Raw genomic sequence first — 26,595 nt, 5'->3', positions numbered from 1 at the left:
CCAAAGTCACCGGCTTGTGCGCAGGCTCACCAGTTTGAGTGAGGGTCGCTGGCTTAAGTGTGGGATCATCAGCATAATCCCAAGGTCACTAGCTTGAGCACAAGGTCACTGGCTTGAACAAGAGGTCACTGGCTCACCTGGGGCCCCCCCCTTCCTCATCAAGGCACGTATGAGAAGCAATCAATGAACAGTTTAAAAGTGACACAACTACGATTTGATCTGTCTCTGACTCTCTCTGTCTCACTAAATAACATAAAATAACATTTTTAAGAAACCAGTTTAAAGATGCAAAGAAACCATGTATCTTAGTCTGCTTAGGCTACCACAGCAAAATATAGATTGGGTGGCTTCAACAACAGCAGTGTATTAGCTCACGTGCTGGAAACTGGAATTCCCAGGTCATGGTCCAGCAGGCTCCATTTCTAGAGAGGATTGTGCTTGTTGGTTTGCAGATGGCTGTCTTCTCACTCCCTGCTCACATGGAGGGGAGAGAGAGAAGAGAAATTTCTTTCCCTTATTAGACCACCCGTTTTATAGGGTTAGCATTCCATCATTATGACCTCACTTAACCTAAATTATTCAATACTTCCTAAAGATCCTATCTCCAAAACAGTCACCTTGGGAGTTAATGCTTTCACCAGATACATTTGGGGAGGACGCAGTTCAGTCCCTAGCAACATGCAACCTTCGGTCTTTCAACCTCTTAACATCATAACCCAGAAAAAAAGCCAAGCTTTAGAATTTTACTTCAGGTGATGAGTCAGAGAAGAATGAAGGCTTAGGAAGAGAAAGGAAAGTTTTATGGAGGGCCTATACCCATAATGAAGAACAGCAAATAGGTATTAAACCATTATTGTCAGAATCCAAAACCACACCAAATACAGCATCTTACTGAATCCTTAAGATAACTCCGATCACTTTTCCGCCGTTGTAGAAAAGAAACCAAGGAATAGTGAGGTCGAGTAGTCTGTCCTGTGTCCCCCAGCTTACATGGCGGGGCTGGTATATGAGCTGAAGCAATCTGGCTGCAAAGCCTGTGCGCAACCACTGTATTTCATGTCTGCTCCACACCTGACACGTCCTTCACAAAGGGAGTCGGTTCTTGCACTAACTGTGCAAGGTAGGTTTTATTATCCTTTTTTTTTTTTCCCATCTCATACAAAGAAACTGAAGCTCAGAGAGATTAAGAGAATCCTCTGAGGTCACACATTTAATAAACGGCAGTGCTGAAGCTCAAAAACAGGAAGACAGAATGTGTTCTGGCTGTTGGCAAGAAAGTAAGTAGGTCAGCGCTTTGTTATTGTATCTGCACGACCGAGGTGCATGTTCAAAAAGAGTTACTGTGTGACGTCGGCGTTGTGCACGGTCAGTGCTTTTCTTCCCCATTGTTCCGAGCTGCATTACTGGATTTCAGGGAAACATTTAGTCAGGGGAGCTTACTGAAATAAACCCCTTATCTAATCCCTTCAAGAGGAAACAAAACAAAAACAAAAAAAATCAGTTCTCAAGAGGAGAAGGTGTCATTTCAGTCATTAGACACTTCAGTGGATACTTTGAATAACTGCCCAGTTTCTTCCTATCTAGGGGTTCTGTTAAGTCATATCATACTAAAACGCATGTTGTTAACAGACGCATGTTAAATGCCCAGAGTGGGCAAGGCGCTGTCACAGGTGTTGGAGAAAGAGAAGACCAGCCTGACCTGTGGTGGCACAGTGGATCAAGCGTTGACCTGGAACAATGAGGTCGCCAGTTCAAAACCCTGGCCTTGCCTGGTCAAGGCACATATGGGAATTGATGCTTTCTTCTCCTCACCCTTCTCTCTCTCTCTCTCTCTCTCTCTCTCTCTCTCTCTCTCTCTCCTCTCTAAAATGAATAGTTTTTAAAAAGAAGGAAAGAGAAGAACAGTTCCAGGTATAGGAGCTGAGTGAGAGGCATTGGTTGGCAACACAACCACCACTGCTGTGTTTGCAGGAAGCTGTGTCCTTGTGCGCCTGCGACACAGACCAGACACTCCCGGGATATGCTTGGGAAATGGAATGGGATTGGAAAGGGCAGCCTGTGGACTTAATACAGTCGTCCCTCGGCATGGCACAGTTCACTTTCCACTGTCTCACTGTATCACGGGTTTTTTAATTGTATATATCTAATTTTCTACCACGGATTTTTCACTATATTGTGGGATTTTGTGGTATATAGGTAATTTTATGCAGTATATTATTTTAATTATTTAGAAAGCATTTAAGACCATAGGAAGTGTTTATAAGAGTATGGGAAAGGTTCACAACAGTGTGGGAAAAGTTTATAAGAGTGTGGGGAGGGTTTATAAAGCCTTAAAATATATATACCATGTTTTTTGCTCCATAAGATGCACCTGACCAGAAGACACACCTAGGGTTTTAAGGAAAATAAGAAAAAAAATATTCCAAACCAAATGGTGTGTTAAAATATTTAATAAAATACCATATTTTTTGCTCCATAAGACGCACAGGCATTTTCCCCTCCGTTTTGGGGGGGAGAGTGTGAAAGTGCGTCTTATGGAGTGAAAAATACAGTAAATAATAAAATAGATATAAGGTTGCTACTTCACAGATTTTCGCCTATGGTTCTGGAACCTAACCCTGCAAGATAGGAGGAACCAATGTCATCTGTTGCTTTTGTGCATCTTGATACATTAGGTAGAATCCATAGAATTCTTTCGTTTAGGTTTCAAAGCAAAAGAAAACAAAAAGCATCCACACATTTTTATACAGCCTAGATAATTTCTAAAAGGATACACACCTGACACCTTAATAGTAGCTGCTACTTAATTGGTTCTGGGAAGAGGAACACTCAGTTTTTCATCTCACAGAATTCTGTACAGTCTGATTTTTTTAAAGGAAGCCTTTATCACCACCCCACACAGCTAATGAAACACCCTTTCCTCTCTACTCAGCCTCCGGTCATACACGTGAACACTGAGTCATAAATAAATCTGCGTACTTTTTTCTTTTTTTTTTTTTTCTATTTTTCTGAAGCTGGAAACGGGGAGAGACAGTCAGACAGACTCCCACATGCTCCCGACCGGGATCCACCCGGCACGCCCACCAGGGGGCAATGCTCTGCCCACCAGGGGGCGACGCTCTGCCCACCAGGGGGCAATGCTCTGTCCCTCCGGGGCGTCACTCTGCCGCGACCAGAGCCACTCTAGCACCTGGGGCAGAGGCCAAGGAGCCATCCCCAACACCCGAGCCATCTTTGCTCCAATGGAGCCTTGGCTGCGGGAGGGGAAGAGAGAGACAGAGAGGAGGGAGAGGGGGAGGGGTGGAGGGGTAGAGAGGCAGATGGGCGCCTCTCCTGTGTGCCCTGGCCAGGAATCAAACCCGGGACCTCTGCACACCAGGCCGACGCTCTACCACTGAGCCAACCGGCCAGGGCCTGCGTACATTTTGATATTTGATTGGATAAATTCAAAACAGTAGAGTTCCTTGAAAAAAAATATTGTAATAATGTTTTGTTCTTATAAATAAATTTTTATTAATTTTAATGGGGTGACATCAATAAATCAGGGTACATATATTCAAAGAAAACATGTCCAGGTTATCTTGTCATTCAATTATGTTGCTTACCCATCACCCAAAGTCAGATCGTCCTCCGTCACCTTCTATCTAGTTTTCTTTGTGCCCCTCCCCCTCCCCCTCCTTCCCTCCCCCCGCCCCCTGTAACCACCATACTCTTGTCCATGTCTCTTAGTCTCATTTTTATGTCCCACAAATGTGTGAAATCCTGCAGTTCTTGTTTTTTTCTGATTTACTTATTTCACTTCGTTTAATGTTACCAAGATCCCACCATTTTGTTGTAAATGATCCGATGTCATCATTTCTTATGGCTGAATAGTATACCATGGTGTATATGTGCCCCATCTTCTTTATCCAGTATTCTATTTTTTTTTTTTTACAGTGATTAAAACCTTTAAGCAAACTCTTGGCCAATACAGCAAGAATCCATAAAAGAGTAGTGTCCTTAACATGTTCACCAAGTCCAAGTTGGCCCCATCACCATTCCAGATCCCTGCGAAGCAACCCAACCCCAGTTCAGTCCGTTAGGAGCTGTCACAGGGAGCAGGAGTCCAGGAAAAGTCCACATCCAGGAAAAGTCCGCATGGCACTGGAATTGTTGTCACAATTCTATACTTTGCAGCTCACGTCCAAGTCCTAATGACCGCTGCTTCTAGCTGGTAATGATTCAGGTAGACTGGAAAAGCCATTTGCAGCATGCATGGATATGGAGCTTCTGTTCTTCTCTGCCTGGAGAGATGAGACCAGGTTGCTTTTCCCTGGAGCTCTGCGACTGTGGCTTGGTAAAGAGAATCTTGGGATACACTAAGCTGGGTGGCAAAGGTAGATTCATAATAGAAGTTGGCAAAAGGGGGAAAGAGAGCTCTAAATTATGAGTAGGTTCCAGCCTGAAATATGAGTGGGGCATTGAGGTAGAAGGGATAAAGGAAACACTATATATTAAGCAAAGCAGCAGAAAATAGGACTATCAACACCCACAGCAGAGATCTTTGAGGGAAGAATAAAAAACCTGACTATTCAGGCAAGACATAGTTAAGTGGCCTTGCGCAAATGAGATCAGTTTACCTGCTTCTTGGAAGAAATACCCTAGGCTTTGTCCACAGTGTCGTAGATGGGGCCGATGGCCCTGGGCACCTTCAGCCTTCAGTGGCAAACCCCAGCATTCTGGGCAAGGTTAGGTCATAGGTGGCTGGAGCAGGGCTGGAAGAGACTGAACCCTCCCTTAGAGGAGCTAGGGGAAGCCTACCTTCCAGTGTCCCTGTTTCCTCACAGCAGAGGCATGTAAGTCTGGCAGGCTTTAGCTCAATGACCTTCCTTTCCACTATTGAAGCATCCTATGAGACCCCTTGGGGCGTTGGAGCCTTTAAGGGCGTATCCTAAAAGCTGGTAGTTCCCCTGATCTCTATTGGGCTTTTTCTGCCTCTTGGTATCTTAAAAGCCATGCTCAGAAGATCTCACTGAGGGGTTTGAGGATCCCCATCCGCCTATATAAACCTTTTCCGTATATCTAGAGCTATTTGGAAAAAGACAAAACAATGTTATTAGCTGGATCAAATAAAAGAAGGTACAAGTTTGCAGGAGAAAAAGATTTGGCGTCTCCTGTTCATCAGCATTCAAAAGAAATTTAAATTTTTTTAAGTAAAAAGCATGATATGGTAATAATGTTTTTAAGCCTTTTTATACACATCATGGTCTTCTCCTGGGCCGCCGGGCGGGTGAGTGGGAAGGGGCTCAGATGTTCTCCTGCAGAGCACTCTGACTAGAAGTGGTGACTGTGATGGGGCAAAACAGAGCAGATCCCCTGTTATCATCCTTGACCAGTAACATACTCCGGGGCCCAGTGACCATTCGTTTGGGCAAAACTTGCAAGGTCTCAGGGCTGTCCGTGGTCTGATCAGTCTCCCTGCTTGGCCTCATTGTCCAGCCTCTGCTCTACCCCACACCACGTCCATTCCCGTAACAGAAACAGGTCGGACTTCCCAGCGCCCTGTCTGCATCTCCTCTGCACGTCTGGTCTCCTCTGTAAGCTGACCTCAAACCTCCCGTGATGTCTGGAGTGCGCGCACCTCCTCCTGCGCTGGTCCCTGCTGCTCACGGGCTTTCTCACGTCTCCACACCCCTCCCCTCCTCTCAGTAGCAAAGGTGCTCAAACCTCAGTTCAAGGGTTCCCGTAGACGCCGGCACCATCCTGATGTACGCAGATTTTCACAGACACTTCTGTAACTAACATTGTCACCGTCCCGCTGTGTAGTAACACGCAGGCTGGTTTTTGCTCCGTGCCCTAAGCCCCTCTGCATTGTCTATCCCTGTATCCGCAGCCTCTGTCATCACCCTTGGTTCATCACCCTTGGTACATAGTCATTGCTCAGTACATGTTTGTTGAATAAATGAGTGGCTCCACTTACACCATAAGCGTTCTCCCTGGGGCCAGCCTGTCAGCCTGTGGTCTTAGAGAGCCTGAGTGGACACTGACACCCTACACATCTCAGGCCCTTCCGTCACTTTACCTCGGTTTACCCAGGAATGGTGGTTAGCGGACCATTTCCCAAGACTCGAGTAAAATTATCTTCACATTCTTTAACTGTCTGGATTCCTGATTTGCGTGGTTATTTTTAACCCTTTGGAAAGTTGTGTTTCAGTTTGGAAGGATTTTCTTCTACATCTCTATTTTGCCATTCTACAGAGTTGGCCACAACACAATGAAAATCTCACTTTTCCCAGTGCTTGCCTTCGCATCCGTTTGACACGAACAAGCCCAGGACCATGACAGACCAGTTTCGGCTGCACGAGGAAATGGGAGTCCAGGACCAGGAGGAAACATGTGAGCCCGGCTCGCTGGCAGTTCCTAGAAGTCTGTGATTTCCAATCAATCCATGCAAACCATAGAGCGAAAGAGAAGCCGCAGAGCAGAGCCGGACCGCTGGGGTTGTGTGGACAATGAAATGTGCTCTTTCTTTGAGGCCCCCACCCCTACAAAAAGCAAAACAGGCCCTGGCCAGTTGGCTCAGTGGTAGAGCATCAGCCTGGCGTGCAGAAGTCCCGGGTTCAATCCCCGGCCAGGGCACACAGGAGAAGCGCCCATCTGCTTCTCCACCCCTCCCACTCTCCTTCCTCTCTGTCTCTCTCTTTCCCTTCCGCAGCCGAGGCTCCATTGGAGCAAAGATGGCCCTGGCGCTGGGGATGGCTCCTTGGCCTCTGCCTCAGGCGCTAGAGTGGCTCTGGTCGCAACAGAGCGACGCCCCGGAGGGGCAGAGCATTGCCCCTGATGGGCATGCTGGGTGGATCCCTGTCGGGTGGATCCCTGTCGGGTGCATGCGGGAGTCTGTCTGACTGTCTCTCCCCATTTCCAGCTTCAGGAAAATACAAAACAAACAAACAAAAAAAAAAACCAAAAAGCAAAACAGACCAATTGCTGGAGGCCCAAGGGCATCTGACCAACAGTCCTCTGGCTGGAAGAGACAAAGGGAACCCTCCTGCCACCCTTTTCCCCAAATACACAAAGAGGTGACTCAGCCAGAGCCCGAGGGCACAGTTCCAGGCCCAGTTGGCAAGACCAAGGCAGGGCTCCCGTCCTCCCGGGAGGCGCAGTGGACAAGAATGTTTCCTAGAAAAGCAACCAGGGAAGGAGACAGAGTGGGCCTATCTGATACGGAGCTATTCTGTGAGAACTGAGAGCTGCTTCAGGGCGACTCAAAGGCAGGGTTCCCCTGGGAACTGGGGGGAGGCTGGGCCTCCCGGCGGCCTGAGGGAGGGGAACGGGGAGTCGGAGCAAAAGCAGTAGAGTGGGACGGGGCAGGGAGGGGGCCCCAACAAAGCACATATTTGTGGCTAATACGGCTCCTTCAAACAGTCACAGATGCCACAGAAGTAGGAAATACCACGCACTGGCAAGGCTGCAGAGACATCGCAAGCCTTGTACATCCCAACAGGAAGGTAAAATGGTGCCGTCGCTATAGAAAACAGCTGGGTGGCTCCTCAAAATAAATTTAACGAAACTTGACCATTACCCAGCAATTCTGTGACGTAAATGCCTAAAAGAATTGGGGTCAGATAGTCCAAAGCTGGAACATGAATGTTGACAGCAGCACTATTCAAAACAGCCAAAAAACAGAAACAACCCAATGGCCATCTGCTGACAAATGGATGAACAAAACGTGTCACATTCGTACGCTGTGTATTCCTCAGCCCAGGAAAGGGAAGAAGAACCAGCACGTGGTGCGGCGTGGATAGGCCCAGACAGCATTCTGCTAAGGGAGAGAAGCCAGACGCAGAACGCCATCCATGTTCATTTCATTTATCTGGCATGTCCGGAGGGGCAGGTCCACAGAGACAGAAAGTAGACTGGCTGGTGCTTGCGGGGGGGGTGGGGGGTTCTGGGGAGAGGGGGCGAGAGAACTGGGAAGTTGGAAGTGATTCATTATGGGGTTTAATTTTTGAGGTAATTAAAATGTTCTAAAGTGAATTGTGAAGTTAGTGGCAGGAACTCTGTACTAAAAAAAAGTTGAATCGTATACTTTAAATGAGTGAGTTGTATAGTGTATGAATTATATCTCAATGAAGCTGTATTGAGATAATATGTAACATACAGGCCCTGGCCAGTTGGCTCAATGGAAGAGCGTTGGCCGGCATGTTGTTATCCCCGGTTCGATTCCCTGTGCGGGCATAGGGGAGAAGCGGACATCTGCTTCTCAAACCCCCACTTCTCCTCCCGCAGCCATGGCTCCAGTGGTTTAAGCAAGTTGGCCCCAGGCACTGAGGATGGCTCCATGGCCTCCTCTCCTTCACTAAAATAGCTCAGTTGCCCAAGCTACAGAGCAGCGTCCCCAGATGGACAGAGCATCGCCCCCTACTGGGTGGATCCTGGTCAGGGCACGTGTGGGAGTCTGCCTGCCTGCCTGCCTCCCTGTCTCTCACTTAATAAAAAATAAAATTATGAAAATTTTAAAAAAAGATAATATTAGTATATATGCTCATTATAAAAACAAACAGTACAAAAATATATCAAGTGAAAAAATGAATGTCTTCCTCTATTCTTCCCCCATCGCTAGTCTCCTTAGAGAAAACCATTGTTAACTACTTGGTGTGTAAACTTACATACCCTCAAAACTTTACAAATATTTCTTGATATACAAACATAAATAGGGTTCTTTTTTTAACTATTGTGTACTATTCCATGGGATACCTATATAATAATTTATTGGGGGGGGTTAGATTTATTGATTTTTAGAGAGAGGAGGGAGAGGGAGAAAGGAGGGGCGGGAAGCATCAGTGCATAGTACTTGCTTCCTCTCTATGTGCCCTGGCCAGGCAAGCCGGGGGTTCAGACCTGCGACCTCAGAGTTCCAGGTTGATGCTACACCCACTGCGCCAGCACACGTCAGGCAATAATTTATTTAATCAGGTGCTTTCCTGGCCTTACCAGAGGAGTCATTAGTCATTGTGAAATAAACACATCCCCACAACTGTTCGATCTGGAGTAATGGAGAGAGGGGGAGAGTCGGAAGCTGTCCAGTCACAGCTCAGCGCCTGCAGCGCACGCTTCTGCTGAGTGGTTCATGTTAGGAGCAAGCTTTCTGATAAGAATGCAAGGGCAGAAGCCCTGGCCAGTTGGCTCAGCGGTAGAGCGTCGGCCTGGCGTGCGGGGGACCCGGTTCAATTCCCGGCCAGGGCACATAGGAGAAGCGCCCATCTGCCTCTCCACCCCACCCCCCTCCTTCCTCTCTGTCTCTCTCTTCCCCTCCCGCAGCCAAGGGTCCATTGGAGCAAAGATGGCCCTGGGCGCTGGGGATGGCTCCTTGGCCTCTGCCCAGGCGCTGGAGTGTCTCTGGTCGCAAAAGAGCGACGCCCCGGAGGGACAGAGCATCGCCCCCTGGTGGGCAGAGCGTCGCCCCCTGGTGGGCGTGCCGGGTGGTCGGGCGCATGCGGGAGTCTGTCTGACTGTCTCTCCCCATTTCCAGCTTCAGGAAAAATACAAAAAAAAAAAAAAATGCAAGGGCAGAAAGGACTGTGAGAGTAAGGGGGAAATTAATGGACTCTAACGTCACTTGTCCTTCTTGGGGCAAACCTCGTGTGTACCCAAAGTATGGAGTATGCCCTTACCCAGCGTACAAAATGACACAGCCTTATGTTCTGACTTCAGTGGCCACTTTGTTCTGGGTCCTTGGGTGTGGCTCTGTCGATAGGGCCCCTCCTCACCATCTCAGCTTCCTTCCGCCTAACAGATGAGAGTACAGTTCCTTTGTGTTCCATGAAGTTGTCCTGCAGACTCTCTGTCTTCTCTTTCACCTCCTTACCCTCCAATCCGTGTCCTCAACATTGGAAATCACTCTTTTTCAGGTGAAAGGCTTGCATCTCTAAGGCATAGAGAAACATCTTTCACTGGTTCTAGCTGAGCTGAAGAAAAAAATCGAAATGCCTGCTGTGACTCCTATTAAGCCATCCTGAAGGAAGTGTCCGCGGAGCATAACTGCACCAATAAGCATTAGGTGACAATGTGGGCATGTTTAATTCCTCAGCCTGCAGGTGGGGGCTGGAATGGCATTCTTCAGGGACATAAGTCAGGGCAGGGACCGTCAGGGCCAGAGGCATGCAGGATATAATCAGACGCCAGCCTCACAGTCACTGCCCATCTCCCAGATGTGGCAATGTTTTGCACTGTATGATTATCAGTCACCTACCTACAAACATGCTAGATTACCCATGGAAGTCTCACCTTCCCCGAAAACTTAAGTAGACATAACCTCTCCCTTGGACTTAGGTCCGTTGTAAACTATTATCCTTCAACCATTTTTACAGTTGGGATTATGTTATGCTGCATGGTTGCTCAATTTAACGACGTGCCTTTTCTGGAATAGATCCTAACAATGGCAGAGAGCATTGATTGAGTTCCTTTTTAAATAAATCAATATGGTGATGCAGATTAATCTTAGAGAATTGTATGATTTCCCCTGGAGCCAGACTCTGAAATCAGACTGGGGTTTTCCAGGGGCTCTGAGACATGGCCCCGCCCCACATCCTGTCCAACAAGTCTGCGCTCCGGCACCCGCTTCTCCTCTTTAACACAACAGGGCACAGAGTTAGATTTCCCCTGAGGTCTTTTTCACAACGAACATTTTGTGATTCAGTACACAATAATTGCCCTGCAACAAGGTATGTACCCTAAACAGGGTCACCAGATAAAAGCCAAGAGGCCCCAAAAATGTCATTACCCTTTTATCTCATCTGTGAAAGTCTGATCCCACCGCTTCCCCCTGGTGAGCCCGCCTGTCTCCTGTCTTTTCTTCGTAGCCTAGAACAGGTTGTGAGTGTCACGTTGCTGCTTCTTCCGTCACCTCCCCTAGGAAAGAAATTCCCAGAATTTAGAGGATGGGAAACAATGACGTTTCCTAGAACCAGCTGCCAGGGCCACACCTGGACGGGCCTCTGTTAGTCACAGCCTAGTTGCCAGCCTGCCGTCAGTGGTCCTGACCTGTGCCACATAGTTCATAACGCCCGTCGCGAGCGTTAGTGGGAATTCTCACTGACCTCTGTGTGCTCTGGTTGCACTGCTTGAGGTTCTTACCATGTGTTTGTTCAAGATTCTCTTATTCAAACAAACAAAAAACAACCACCTTCCACTTAGCTCTCCCCCAGCCATTCCTACTCACTTCTCTCTTCTTTAATAATCTTCTATCACCTGTCTACACCCCTGGTCGGCAGACCGCGGCTCGCGAGCCACACGCGGCTCTGTGGCCCCTTGAGTGTGGTTCTTCCACAAAATGCCATGTGCGGGCACCACCTCAATAAGGAATGTACATACCTATATAGTTTAAGTTTAAAAAATTTGGCTCTCAAAAGACATTTCAATCATTGTACTGTTGATATTTGGCTCTGCTGACTAATGAGTTTGCTGACCACGGGGTTACACCATCTGCATGTCCTCATCTCTTTATTTCACTCCCCCGTGCAGAGAAACCCCACTTTCCGTCTCGTCTCTTCCTTCTGCCGTGGAAGTTACTCTCCTGCCTGACCTGTGGGGGCACAGGGATCAAGCGTGGAGCTGGAACACTGAGGTCGCCCGTTCAAAGCCCTGGGCTTGCCTGGTCAAGGCACATACGGGAGTTGATGCTTCCAGCTCCTCCCCCCTTCTCTCTCTCTCTCTCTTCTCTAAAATGAATAAATAAAATAATTTTAAAAAATTATTCTTCCTCGAGGTCACTGGTAACTTCCTGTCAAATCAGCCCAATACTTTTTTGTTTGTTTGTTTGTTTTCCAAAGTTAGAAGCGAAGACAGACTCCCACATGCACTCGACTGGGGTCCACCCGGCATGCCAACCAGGGGGCGATGCTCTGCCTATCTGGGGTGTTGCTTCATTGCAACTGGAGCCTTTCTTGTACCTGAGGTGGAGGCCATGGAGCCAACCTCAGTGCCCGGGACCAACTTTGCTCCAGTGGAGCCTTGACTGTGGGAGGGGAAGAGAGAGACAGAGAGGAAGGAGAGGGGGAGGGGTGCAGAAGCAGATGGTGCTTCTCCTGTGTGCCCTGGCCGGGAATCGAACCTGGGACTTCCACACGCTGGGCCGATGCTCTACTCCTGAGCCAACCAGCCAGGGCCAGCCCAATACTTTTCAGTCCCAACTCTACTGCCCTTCTCAGAAGCTCAGGTGAATGTTGACCATTCCCTCTCCCCCCACTTCTGAAATCTACTTTTGGTGTCCGTAACAGTTCTTGGCCCTAACTGTCCACCTACCTCTTCACTTCCCTGGCCACTTGGTGCCGGTCATCTTCAGCCACTCTTGTTCAGCTGCCCGGTCCTTAAATGTCACAAGTCCATGTGGAATTTTCTGCCTTTTCCCTAAGCCTATGTTCAATGCACATTCTGCACATGGGGGTGAGGGTGTTTACAAAACACCGATGCCACCAGACCAGGCAGTGGCGCAGTGGATAGAGCATCGGACTGGGATGCTGAAGACCCAGGTTCAAGACCCCAAGGTTGCCAGTTTGAGCACAGGCTCATCTGGTTTGAGCAAAAGCTCACCAGCTTGGACCCAATGTCACTGGCTCGAGCAAGGGGTTACTCGGTCTGCTGAAGGCCCGCGGTCAAGGCACATATGAGAAAGCAATCAATGAACAACTATGGTGTTGCAACGAAAAACTGATGATTGACGCTTCTTATCTCTCTCCGTTCCTGTCTGTCTGTCCCTATGTATCCCTATCTCTGACTCTCTCTCTCTGTCCCTGTATAAAAAAAAAACCACCAGTGCCCACTGAGCCAGGTTCGCATGGAAGTCAGGAAGAAACAGAGCTCATGAGAGGCACCTGGCTTTCCGTGTGCTGGTTGTTTCTTGATTCATTTTGAAATGTGCTTTTCTATGAGTCTTCATGTAACCCTCACTTTGGGACGTGTGCTGTCCCTCCAGTGCCAGCCCTAAAAATACAAGATGAAAAGTCAGATTCCTGCTCTCAAACAGCTTGCAGCTCAGTAGAGAAGGCCAACACACCAACTTAGGATACGAGGGCAGCACAGAAGGGCTATCCCGAAGGCCAGCCCCCAAGGGTGCCCTGGGCTCAGCGCAGGAGTCGGGAGAGATTCCACAGCCGGGTGGCCTGTGGTCAGTCTTGAAGGGCAAGTCGGAATTAGCCACATGCACTCCGTGCCCAGTGTGTGTCCTTCCAGGGAGCTGGGGCACAGCGTGCCTGAGGGACGGTGAGAGGACAGGGTCATGCGCTGGCTGGGCAGAGGCACACCACGAAGGCTGTGTGTTAGGTTACGGTTAAGGGCTTTCAGTAGTTTTTTAAAACTAAGGAGCTTTGGAATATAATAAACCGAGAAACAGCTTAATCCGGTTTGCATCTTAGGGAGCTCTCTCGGACAACGCTCTGGAGAGCAGCTGGGAAGGAGGGGCCAGACCGGGTGCCGGGGAGAAACACAGCCGACCCTTGAACAGCACGGGTTTGCACGTCCCAGTTCTGCTTATGTGCAGAGTCCTCTCTGTAAATATACACCGGCTGTCGTATCCCTGGGTCTTGCATCCACAGATTCGACCAGCTGCAGGCGAAGATAGCCTTTTCCAGAGTGCAGCGCGGATCCACTATGCGGGGGTCCGACTGAGTGCCTTGTCCTGCACCATTGATGAAAGGGACTTGACTGTCCGCAGATTGTGATGTCCACGGGGGTCCTGGGACCAGCCCCCCGTAGATACCGAGGGATGGGTTGAGGTTTGGGGCAGTCAGAACTTAGACTCCGAGTTTTGCCTGTTAGGAAATTGGCACTCCCAACCCCGACGTGTACAAGGGTCAGCTGTGTGATCAGACAGGAAGCGGTGCAGAGGACACGGGGGAGGGGTAGGCGCTCGTGCTGCTGCAGGGGTCGTGTTTCCAGCACGTAGTGACGAACTGGCTGTCGGAGACGAGGGAGAGGGGAAGCCAAAGGGGATCCCCGTGTGGGGGTTCAGTGACTGGGCAGACATGTCACCTCTAGTGGGAGACTTAGCTTTCCGCCATCCCAGTCAGGCTAGACACCGAAAGTGTCACTCTGCCAAAAAGGGGAAAAGAAATAGTTTTCAAAGAAGTAAATTTTCCCTTTTGCCCTACTGCTAAACTGAGCCATTGGAAGCGTGTTGGGACGGGACGTTAGAGCCTTGACCAGAGCTTCGGGGCAAGAGCAACGTGTCCAGGTTTCCACCAGCTTGAGGAGAGGCTCCTGTCCTCGTCAGCAAGGCGATGGCCTCATGTGTCCAGGTTTCCACCAGCTCGAAGGGAGGCTCCTGTCCTCGTCAGCAAGGCCATGGCCTCCACGTGTCCAGGTTTCCACCAGCTCGAAGGGAGGCTCCCGTCCTCGTCAGCAAGGCGATGGCCTCCACGTGTCCAGGTTTCCACCAGCTTGAAGGGAGGCTCCCGTCCTCGTCAGCAAGGCCATGGCCTCCACGTGTCCAGGTTTCCACCAGCTTGAAGGGAGGCTCCCGTCCTCGTCAGCAAGGCCATGGCCTCCATTCATGTCCTAGGTGCTCAAAGGCACCAGGTCACCAGGGCCTTCTAGGTTGGACTTAATCAGGCAAGGTGTTCGTCTACAGCACTGGTAGTCAACCTGGTCCCTCCCGCCCACTAGGGGGCGCTCCAGCTTTCATGGTGGGCGGTAGTGGAGCAACCAAAGTATAAATAAAAAGATAGATTTAACTATAGTAAGTTGTTTTACAAAGATTTATTCTGCCAAACTTAGCAAAAATCTGATATAAAGTACTTGGTAAGTAATTAATATTATATGCTTTAACTTGCTGTCACTCTGCTTTATAAATTTTATAAAGTAAAGTTACTTCCTTACTTTCTAAATCACCATTACTGTGGAACCAGTGGGCGGTTAGAAAATGTTACTACTAACAGAGATACACAAGTGGGCGGTAGGTATAAAAAGGTTGACCACCCCTGGTCTAAAGTATTCCAAAGCATCCTTGGCTGGGTAGCTCAGCTGGTTCGAGTATCATGCCCAAGCACAGAGGTTGCCAGTTCGATCCCTGGTCAGGGCACATACAGGAGCAGCTCGATGTTCCAGTCTCTCTCTCTCTCTCTCTCTCTCTCTCTCTCTCTCTCTCTCTCCCCCCCCCCTTATTCTCTCACTGAAATCAATAAATTAAATAATAATAAATAAATAAATCAATAAAGTGTTCCAAAGGAACCTATCACAAATGAAGAATCCACATCTACTCTAATGGTCTCAGGATCCATCGATCAGGTTTAAGGTCTTCTCTCATCGTTGCCGTCCTGGTCTGTCAGGGTCGCCTGGGGACTCCGCAGGTCAGGCCCGGATTCAGGGTCATTCTCGACGGTCACTGCAGGGACTGCTCGGCTTTCCGCTTGCTCTTGGCCAGCCCCCAAATTCACTGCGGGCTCGGTCCTGCCCTCCCCGCTCACCGATGGCCACCAGGACACTGCTCATGAAAGCCGCTGTGATACACCCTCAGTCCCTGTCTGGTCCTCACGCTCAGTGCCCGGAACCGCGCCTCGTCCTGGGCACGCACGCTCTGGTGTTGGGTGTCCGTGTGACACCACCAGAGCGAGTCAGGCAGCAGTCTCCACGGCTCCTTCTGGTCTTCGGTCTTCGGTGTGGGCTCCTCTGCTAAATAACTCTTCTTTGTAGAGCTGCCAAGTTCTCTCTGGCCGCCTCCTAGGCAGCCGTTCTCATGCCTGTGCTGCCGCCCCAGCCCCCTCCCCTCAGTGGCTGCGGTGGGTGTCTCTCGGGTCCCCTCGGCCCCCCTCCCCTCTGCTCCCCCCTCGGCCCCCCTCCCCTCTGCTCCCCCCTCGGCCCCCCTCCCCTCTGCTCCCCCCTCGGCCCCCCTCCCCTCTGCTCCCCCCTCGGCCCCCCTCCCCTCTGCTCCCCCCTCGGCCCCCCTCCCCTCTGCTCCCCCCTCGGCCCCCCTCCCCTCTGCTCCCCCCTCGGCCTCCCTCCCCTCTGCTCCCCCCTCGGCCCCCCTCCCCTCTGCTCCCACAGGGTCCGGCCTCCCGGGTCCCCTCGGCCCCCCTCCCCTCTGCTCCCCCCTCGGCCCCCCTCCCCTCTGCTCCCGCAGGGTCCGGCCTCTCGGGTCCCCTCGGCCCCCCTCCCCTCTGCTCCCCCCTCGGCCCCCCTCCCCTCTGCTCCCCCCTCGGCCCCCCTCCCCTCTGCTCCCCCCTCGGCCCCCCTCCCCTCTGCTCCCCCCTCGGCCCCCCTCCCCTCTGCTCCCCCCTCGGCCCCCCTCCCCTCTGCTCCCCCCTCGGCCCCCCTCCCCTCTGCTCCCCCCTCGGCCTCCCTCCCCTCTGCTCCCCCCTCGGCCCCCCTCCCCTCTGCTCCCACAGGGTCCGGCCTCCCGGGTCCCCTCGGCCTCCCTCCCCTCTGCTCCCCCCTCGGCCTCCCTCCCCTCTGCTCCCCTCGGCCCCCCTCCCCTCTGCTCCCCTCGGCCCCCCTCCCCTCTGCTCCCCTCGGCCCCCCTCCCCTCTGCTCCCCTCGGCCCCCCTCCCCTCTGCTCCCCTCGGCCCCCCTCCCCTCTGCTCCCCCCTGGGCCTCCCTCCCCTCTGCTCCCGCAGGGTCCGGCCTCTCGGGTCCCCTTGGCCTCCCTCCCCTCTGCTCCCGCAGGGTCCAGCTTCTCGGGTCCCCTTGGCCTCCCTCCCCTCTGCTCCCGCAGGGTCCAGCTTCTCGGGTCCCCTTGGCCTCCCTCCCCTCTGCTCCCGCAGGGTCCAGCCTCTCGGGTCCCCTTGGCCTCCCTCCCCTCTGCTCCCCTCGGCCCCCCTCCCCTCTGCCCCCGCAGGGTCCAGCTCCATGTGTGTTGATCTCCATCTATTCATGCCCACACTCTCGGGTCCAGCCCTCAGCGTCTCCTGCCTGGACTTCTGTCCAGAATTTCCTGTTCGCCGGCCCCGGAGTTTGTGTGCCCTCCCAAAGCCTAGCCTGAGTCCTCAGAAACCTTTCAAGGCCCCCTGTTGGGCCTTCCTTTTGATGGAACCAGGGGTCTTTAGCCGAGTGTCCACGGCCCGTCAGACCCCGGCCCTTGCTCTCCTTTACATCGTGTGAGCTACTCACGCAGGACACCTGCCATTGACCAGCACACCTGTACCTGGGGAAGTCCCTCACTCCCTTGCTCATCTCACTCCCCGGCACTGAAGTCCCCTTCAGATCAAGAATCGGCGAAACAGCCGACATACGGGCCACTCACCTCATTGCCCAGCTCTGTGGCAGGTGTTTGACAGATAGTACCTCATTTCACTCTCACCGCAACCTGATGACGTGGCAACAGTTGGCCCAGTTAAGACCGATAGCTGTTTGCTCTCTGCCTGATCTGTTCCTCTTCTACAAACTACCCTTACCAGCAGATGCTTAATAAAAACAACTGTTCTTTTACCTTCTGTCCTGTCTCTTATTTCGCCACTACCAACTCAACCAACGGGCTTCTTAGCCTCCCTCCTCCGACATGCTCAAGGTCGTGAGAAACCCGCTCCCGGTGCGTCCATTCAGGTTTCCATTCTCTTCCTTTCTTCCTACTCACACCGTGTGTGTGTGTGTGTGTGTGTGTGTGTGTGTGTGGCAGAGAGAGGGACAGATAGGGACAGACAGGAAGGGAGAGAGATGAGAAGCATCAGTTCTTCCTTACGGCTCCCTAGTTGTTCATTGATTGCTTTCTCATATGTGCCTTGACCAGGGGGCTTCAGCAGACCGAGTGACCCCTTGCTCGAGCCAGCAACCTTGGGTTCAAGCTGGTGAGCTTCTGCTCAGACCAGATGAGCCCGCGCTCAAGCTGGCGACCTCGGGGTCTCGAACCTGGGTCCTCCACATCCCAGTCCAATGCTCTGTCCACTGCGCCACCAGCCGGTCAGGCCCCACTCTGAAACTTCTTGAAAGCGCTCACTGGTGCTTTCCCACGGTCCCCTGACCTCTGTCCTTGTGCTGACCCCCCTTCACTTACACTGCTTTTTGAGGCCGCTCATGATCCCTCAAGGGGCAGGACCCAACGGCCTCTTCTGGGACTCCTCTCCCTGCTCCTGCTCAGCCTCCAGGCAGCGTGGGTCCTGTGGCCGCTCTGCGCTCTCCCTGTGCGGCCCCTCTGCCAGCGTCCGTCCTGCGTCTGTCCTGCTACCCTGGCCCCTTGTCTTCGAGGTTGTTCTTCCTCCCTGCCCCCCCCCCAAGAGCTTTCCAGGCTGGGGCGCCTGAACGCGGGACAGGCGGCCCACAGCAGTCTCTCCACAGTTACTTCTTTATGATAATATTTTAATGCACTGGTTTAATTTTGATATTATTGATAAAACGAACCAGAAAGGTAAGCGTTTTGGATTGTTATACCAAAAAATCATGAAAAAATTTGACAGCAAGTAAATAAATAAATTGACATCATTTGACTTCAAGGAATGTTACTAAAACTGGAGTCCCTCCTGTTTATTTTTTTTTTAAGAGAGAGGGAGAGAAGCAGAGACATCAATTTGTTGTTCCACTTATTTGTGCATTCACTGATTGCTTCTCTCTCCACCCCTGCCCCCACCCCCCAGAGAGGCAGGGAGAGGGGAATGGGAACATGGGTCTGCTCCTTTATGTGCCCGGACCTGGGATCGAACCGGCAGCCTCTGTGCTTCCCAGCGATGCTCTAACCACTGGACCATCCACCCAGACAAGGGCAGGACACCTGGTCTTGGTCTGGGCTCCTCCACTGCAGGAGCATCAAAGTGAGATGCTAACAAAACAAACAAAAGAACAGATTGCTTTTTATTATGCATCTCCTTTTTCAGTCCTCAGAACTTTTTCTGTCTTCCACTGTCTCCTTCACTCATTTTCCCTGTTTCCTTTCCTCGCTGTTTATCTGAGACACCCCCCTGAAGCTGCCCCGCCGAGCTGTATACTCTCACATCTCCAGCCTGCCTTCAGCCTGGATCCAGTCCCTTTGCCTCTCCAGATTTCTACTGCGCCCAGCAGCCCCGCTCCTGCCGAGGGCGAGGTCACCGGCCCACACTGGCCCCTGGGCAGTGTGCCAGCAGTCTAGGCCCTCTGGGGCGGCCACGGGCCGCAGGTAATATTCTGTGCTCTCATCCAGCGTTCACGACCTCAAATGACCTTTGCCCGCCTCGGATGACAAAGGAAGTAATCCAGTTTAGCAACGTGCCGGAGGCCGGCGGGGGAGGGGCGGGCAGAACCTTCCAGCTGGGCTGTACCAGCCACAAGACCAAATAAGGGCGTGCAGGCCGCCTTGTCCGTCTGTAGGAAAGTTCAGAGTGCAGTGTGCACACTGGACTCGGTTTGGAGAGAGATAAACTCTTGCCCAAGCCCGGGGAGTCTCTGGGCAGCCAGCCGCTTCCTGCGGGGTGGCCCGGGGGGGGGGGGCAGACCTGGGCCCCCCGGGGGGGGGGGGGCTTTCCCAGCCCCAGGAGCACAGGGCCTCGGGACTGTTGTGTCTGGAGGAACTGACAGCCCCCAAAAGACGAGGGAGCCTTTCCATGGCTCTGAAGCCTGCCGGCTGGCGGGCGGACGAGGGTGAGTCATGAGAATGTGTAGAAGAGGTCAGCATTTGAGGCCACGCAGCCAGGAGGAAAACAAACGTTGTGTTTATGAACCCGCACAGGCTGAGAGGTCCAACTTGTTTACTGACCACAAAGGTCCAGGGCAGGGCGAAGGCTGGGCCAGGCTCCAGCGGTGTTAACACTATGTTTGCTAAGAAGCGCCCCCCCGGGAAGGGTGCTGAGGACCAGAGACTGGCAAGAGCCATCTTCCTCTGGGGTGTTCCTTCCGTAGTTTCATCTCCTCCTGCTCAGAGGTCCCCGGAGCCAGACACCGTGCCCGGTCTCCACAAGGCCTGCGTGTGCCTCAGTGGCCTCGAACGGGGGGGGGGGGGGGCTGCCACCACAGCCCTCCCCAGCTCTGCCCCCCTGCCTTGCCCTCCCCTCCCCCCAGGCAGATTCCTGCCCATCCTGCAGCGGTGCCCCCCTCGCCCCCACCCGGCCTGATGCTTCCTGAGGGAAGGGGCAGCCATTCCCCTACACGGTCACACGTTGGAATCTCAAGTCCTTGGCCCCGGGCGCAGTGCCTTGCACACCCTTAGCCCGAACTGGTTAGATGTGCAGTGATCCACCTCTCAGAGCTGCCTGAGTGGTGGGGGTTCTGTGCCCCTCCGGGTCCCCCCACCCCTAGCCAGGGCTGTGCCAGCTGCTCCTCTCAGGCCCACTCTGCACCCTTTGCTTTCTGTCATCTCTTTCCTCTGCCCCCGCTCAGAGACTCAGGTGTGCACACCTGCTCAGCCCTCAGATATTGGAGAGTGAAGTTTATGAAGATAAACATGGGGGCGAGGGGGGGTGTTGGGCCTGACCCTGCGGTGGAGCAGTGGATAGAGCAATGGACTGGGATGCAGAGGACCCAGGTTCGAAACCCCGAGGTTCCTGGCTTGAGCAAGGGGTTCCTCGCTCTGCTGTAGCCCCCGGTCAAGGCACATATGAGAAAGCAATCAATGAACAACTAAGGAGCCGCAACGAGGAATTGATGTTTCTCACTGCTCTCCCTTCCTGTCTGTCTGTCCCTATCTCTCCCTCTCTCTGTCTCTGTCTCTCACACACACACACAAAAAGATAAACACCATGGGGGTGGGTGAAAGTAGATTTACAGCTATGAGTATGTGAAACACAGTTAACAGAGCTATATCATAACACCTGGAACAACTGTAGACCTCTTTTTGCCCCCCACCCCCACCCCCTAGTACTTCCCTCTTTCTCCTTCTGGACAGTTCTAAGATGCCTTCATGCAACTTTTCATCCAGTCCTGGGAGATCAGGCCGCCAGTGCCCGAGGGGGCGGGGAATCAAGTTGATAAAAGCGTCCTGAGTGGGCTCTCCCTCCGTCACTCACTGCTTCCGGGCGCTCCGCGGGACCCCGCCCCCCACCCACCCACACACATACAGGATGCAGGCATCCTCGCTCCGCTGTCTCGGGGGCCTAGACGGGGTCACCTGCAGACCAGGACACATTCAGAGCCCTTTCTTTAGAACTTCTTTCACAAACTGATTTTGCTTTCAAAATTCCATTCCTCTAGATACATTTCCATTCCTCTAGATACATTTCCATTCCTCTTTCATGTCCCATTCTCTTAGACCAAAGAATCAAAAAGCAAAAATTAAACTTGAGTAACTTGAGGGGTTTTTTTGTTTATTTTGCACGAACATTCCTTACCTCGGGGGGTGTCTCTACTTCCTCCACTTCTGCTCTGACAGGCCCTCAAACTCTGTTATCTTTAGCCGTTTTCATAACCGCAGCACAGGAAGACAGAACCCTCCCTGGGGCCGCGCAAACTGCAGACGGGCCCCTTTCATTGCAGGCAAGTGGGTGGTGTCTCCGCCTGCCCGACTTGGCCTGACGTTTGAGGCTTCCCAAGTCCTTACAGTATGTGTCTAGAGAAATAAGGCCAGAGGGCACAAATCACCACCTGTAGATCCAAGCTGCCCCCTGCTTGAGATGCAGCACTCGACACTCAGGACCACTGCACAGACCACCCTGTCCCCGCGCCCTTCTCCACGCGAAGGCCCTGCTGTGATTCAGTGCAACTTGGATGCTTTCTGCAAAGAAGGACGGATGTGGGCGGCTTCCATGCCTTGCTTTGTAAAATACCCGTTTCTTTCAACACTCTTTAATGGACCTTCTTGAATGTTTTAGAAACAGTCCCGAGACTTCCCTTTGGGAGTTCTGCCTTTGTCCCCAGTTCCCTATTGCTGGCGTCTTAGCACGGGGCACCATCTGATTGATCTGAGGGGTCAGAATGGAAGGAAGGCTTAGTGTTAACGACCTCAGGTCTCTAAAGTTAGGAAGTCCAGGTGTAAGGTGTCACTTGCCAGGCAGGGCGGAGACTTCCTGTGGTCATTTCTGAGCCTAGAGCACTCTGTAGACTGGGATTCTCCGGGAAGAAAGGAGGCACGTCCTGGAAGGGCCGTGTGCCCCCACCGCCCGCTGCAGGCCCTGGTTCTCCTGGCCCTCAGTGCTCCACAGCTGTCATCTCTGCTCAACTGGGACGGAACCTGGTTTCGGCCAGAAAGAGTTGCTCAGCTTTACAGCTTACCAAACCCACCCAGGCGTGTCAGCCTCTGAGAGATCTCCAGACTCTATCATTAAAATGGCAACAGCCTGACTAGTCAGTGGCGCAGTGGATAGAGCGTCGGACTGGGATGCGGAAGGACCCAGGTTTGAGACCCCCGGAGGTCACCAGCTTGAGCACGGGCTCATCTGGTTTGAGCAAAACTCACCAACTTGGACCCAAGGTCTCTGGCTCGAGCAAGAGGTCACTCGGTCTACTGAAGGCCCGCAGTCAAGGCACATATGAGAAAGCAAACAATGTAAGGTGTCGCAACGAAAAACTGATGATTGATGCTTCTCATCTCTCTCTGTTCCTGTCTGTCTGTGTCTATCCCTCTCTCTGACTCTCTCTCTGTCACTGAAAAAAAAAAGGCAACAAACACCATCAAGGACTTGGCTAATAGTTAAGGAACGTCTCTAGGAAATCGATGCTCAACAACTTTGTCACCATTCCCTGAAGGTCTGTACTGATCTGGGGAGGTAACAAGCACAAGCAACACAGGAGCAGCGTTAGAGTACCTGTGCTCTGCTGAAGCAGGTCTGCTGCCTGGCTTGTATTTCAGGTCAGATAGGGAGGGTGATTCCTGGCTTTTTTTTTTTTTAACTCTAAAGCTTGCCTGCTCTTTGAGATTTGAGTTCTACTTTCATATTGGCTTTGAGTTGCATACATGGGATTTCCAAGGACAAGGGCTGGCTAATAGGATGAAATTGCAGTCTTGACAACATACGTATTGTTACATTCCCACCAGTCAGCCGGCCCCTTCAGTGCCCGCATACCTCCCCATGGAACTCAGTCATTCTCTTCCAACCAGGTCTTTCCAGCTGTGAAAGGAAGTAAAAGAACTCGCCTTTTCAGGGGAGCTCAGAGGAATAAGAAAGTAAGTATACATTCAGTGTATGGGCCAGGGGCCATAACAGTACTTTTTTTTTTCCTTTCTTTTTTTTTTTTTTTTTTTTTTTTTACAGAGACAGAGAGTCAGAGAGAGGGATAGATAGGGACAGACAGACAGGAACAGAGAGAGATTAGAAGCATCAACATCAGTTTTTCGTTGCGACACCTTAGTTGTTCATTGATTGCTTTCTCATATGTGCCTTGACTGGGCCTTTAGCAGACCGAGTAACCCCTTGCTCGAACCAGCGACCTTGGGTCCAAGCTGGTGAGCCTTGCTCAAACCAGATGAGCCTGCGCTCAAGCTGGCAACCTTGGGGTCTCAAACCTGGGTCCTCCGCATCCCAGTCTGACGCTCTATCCACTGCACCACCACCTGGTCAGGCACAAGATTCTTAAGAGAGATATCTACCCATGTTCTCTTCACTACACCTTTGACTCAGAAATTACATGTCTATTATTTTATCCCAAGGAAATAAATTGAGAGATGCATACAAATAGTTATGTAGAAGGATGCTCATTGCAACTTTATTACAATGATAAGATCTGGAAACAACCTAAATAATTGATAAGGTGGAGACTTTAAAAATGTATGGTATATATAAATCGGGATTTGGGAATACAGCAAATGACCTAAAACCCACAATAAGGACCTGGCCGGTTTGCTCAGTGGTAGAGTGTTGGCCCTGTGTGGAAGTCCCGGGTTCAATTCCCAGTCAGGACACACAGGAGAAGCGCCCCTGTGCTTCTCCACCCCTCCCCCTCTCGCTTCTCTCTATATCTCTCTCTTTCTCTCAGAAGAGCTCAGTTGCTGAACAACGGAGCAAGGGCCCCAGATGGGCAGAGCATCGCCCCCTAGTGGGCATGCCGGTGTGATCCCAGTGGGGCGCATGTGGGAGTCTCCCTGTGGCTTGAGCAAGGGGTTACTTGGTCTGCTGAAGGCAGACCTCTGCCTCCTCTCCTCTCACTGAATTAAAAAAAGACAAAACTACAGTAACTAAGAGGAAAAGGTGTGTTCTCTGAGGCTGTAGTGATTGCTTCAGTCCACAAGTCCCCAGGGTCAGGGCCCTTAGACTGCTTCTCCATCCATGTGACTATTACTGGTACATTCAGTTTCCAAAATGATGCCTTGATACATTGACGCAGACCTCCCTACCAGGAGGACGTACGTAGCTGTTTTCACACCAAGGTGTTTTCCCTGATTCCTGTGTCTCTTTCCGTCAGCAGTCTGAGCTCAGCAGGTCATGTTCTATATACCATATTTAGCTCTATTCCCAGGGCATAAGGCTGGACGTTACTGGTCTCTACTTTCTCCCTATCTATTCCCCCACCAGCTGAGCTGTCTGTCCTGTCCTGCTTCCTGCAGGGACATTATGAGGACCACATCGAATGGCTAACAGGACACCGCTTTGAAAGGTCTACAGCTGCGCTCCACAGAAGGCACCCCAGGGGTTCGGTAGGGGCAGCAACACAGCAATAGAAGGAACTCTGTTATTTAGTGCTGAGGCTCATGTCATTTTCCTGCTGAGAACCCTCCAGGGACTCTCCTTTGACCAAAGTCCTATCAATAAGAGGGCTGGTTCACCACCTTCGTCCATAGAGAGGTCACGGCAGCCTGTGTCCTCGTGTGGTCACCACCTTCGTCCATAGAGAGGTCACAGCAGCCTGTGTCCTCGTGGTCACCACCTTCGTCCATAAAGAGGTCACAGCAGCCTGTGTCCTCGTGGTCACCACCTTCGTCCATAGAGAGGTCACAGCGGCCTGTGTCCTCGTGGTCACCACCTTCGTCCATAGAGAGGTCACAGCGGCCTGTGTCCTTGTGTGGTCACCACCTTCGTCCATAGAGAGGTCACAGCGGCCTGTGTCCTCGTGTGGTCACCACCTTCGTCCATAGAGAGGTCACAGCGGCCTGTGTCCTCGTGTGGTCACCACCTTCGTCCATAGAGAGGTCACAGCGGCCTGTGTCCTCGTGTGGTCACCATCTTCGACCATAGAGAGGTCACAGCGGCCTGTGTCCTCGTGTGGTCACCACCTTCGTCCATAGAGAGGTCACAGCAGCCTGTGTCCTCGTGTGGTCACCACCTTCGTCCATACAGAGGTCACAGCAGCCTGTGTCCTCGTGGTCACCACCTTCGTCCATAGAGAGGTCACAGCAGCCTGTGTCCTCGTGGTCACCACCTTCGTCCATAGAGAGGTCACGGCAGCCTGTGTCCTTGTGTGGTCACCACCTTCGTCCATAGAGAGGTCACGGCAGCCTGTGTCCTTGTGTGGTCACCACCTTCGTCCATAGAGAGGTCATGGCAGCCTGTGTCCTCGTGGTCACCACCTTCGTTCATAGAGAGGTCACAGCAGCCTGTGTCTTCGTGGTCACGTCGTGGGTGTTGCCACAAGACCTGAGGCAAAGAGAGACGGACAGGTATTGATAGTATCTTCACAAAGGGGCTGAAATCGAGTCCTTGGCCTCCTGTCAAGTGATGCCATAGATCCATGCACCGAAAAAGGGGCCAAGGGGGAGACCGATTTGCGGTGTGGAAAGATGCAGACGCAGATAAAGGGCAGACTGACCCCCAGGACCCCTGCTCCTGAGGCGGGCAGTGGGGTGTCGCCAGCACCCTTGGCTCTGAAGCCAGAAAGCCTGGTTCACAGGCAGCTTTCACTCCCTGTCCAGCAAGCTGCTTAACTTCACCTGTCCAGGCTCCTTAACTTCACCTGTCCAGGCTCCTTAACCTCACCTGTCCAGGCTCCTTAACCTCACCTGTCCAGGCTCCTTAACTTCACCTGTCCAGGCTCCTTAACTTCACCTGTCCAGGCTCCTTAACTTCACCTGTCCAGGCTCCTTAACCTCACCTGTCCAGGCTCCTTAACTTCACCTGTCCAGGTTCCTTAAAAGACGTTCGTGGGGTTCAATGAGGTAGCATATCTTTGTCCTTTTTTTTTCTTTTTTAAATTTTTTAAATTTTAGTGAGAAGAGGGGAGGCATAAACAGACTCCCGCATGCACCCAACCGGGATCCAACCAGCAAGCCCACCAGGGGGGCAATGCTCTGCCCATCTGGGGCGTTGCTCCGTTGCAACCAGAGCCATTCTAGCACCTGAGGCAGAAGCCATGGAGCCATCCTCAGTGCCCGGGTCAACTTTGCTCCAATCAAGCCTTGGCTGCAGGAGAGAAGGAGAAAGAGAGAGGGAAATAGATAGGGACAAACAGATAGGAAGGGAAAGAGATGTGAAGCATTAATTCTTCTATGTGGTTCCTTAGTTGTTCATTGATTGCTTTCATGTGTGCCTTGACCAGGGGGCTCCAGCAGACTGAGTAACCCCTTTCTCAAGCCAGTGACCTTGGGCTTCAAGCTGGCAACCTCGGGGTTTTGAACCTGGGTCCTCTGCATCCCAGTCTGATGCTCTATTCACTGTGCCACCACCTGGCCAGGCTGTACCCTTTCAATTAAAGCACTATGACCATTATTTTTATAAAGATGTTTGTCATTCAGCCTGTGTCAGACTTGCTGTTAACATCTGTCTCCCGAACCTGTAGACAGAGCCTTTCCTCATTGATGTCTGTCTTCCCCCTAAGCAATGAACCCAAAGCCCCCAAAGTGTGTTCTGTGGAACTGTCCATCAG

General features: G+C 51.9%; 1 protein-coding gene across 5 annotated transcripts in view; it reads left to right on the top strand.

Moving 5' to 3' along the window:
* The window catches only part of PIGL (phosphatidylinositol glycan anchor biosynthesis class L), a 52,611-nt gene that overhangs the window by 6,489 nt on the left and 19,527 nt on the right, over window positions 1-26,595 (top strand). The gene's annotated exons all lie outside the window — the stretch shown is intronic.

This window comes from Saccopteryx leptura, chromosome 2 (genome assembly GCF_036850995.1).
Source record: "Saccopteryx leptura isolate mSacLep1 chromosome 2, mSacLep1_pri_phased_curated, whole genome shotgun sequence".
In the NCBI taxonomy this organism is placed as follows: Eukaryota; Metazoa; Chordata; class Mammalia; order Chiroptera; family Emballonuridae; genus Saccopteryx; species Saccopteryx leptura.
Note: the sequence above shows the minus strand (reverse complement) of the source record. Positions and strands in the feature narration are given on the sequence as shown.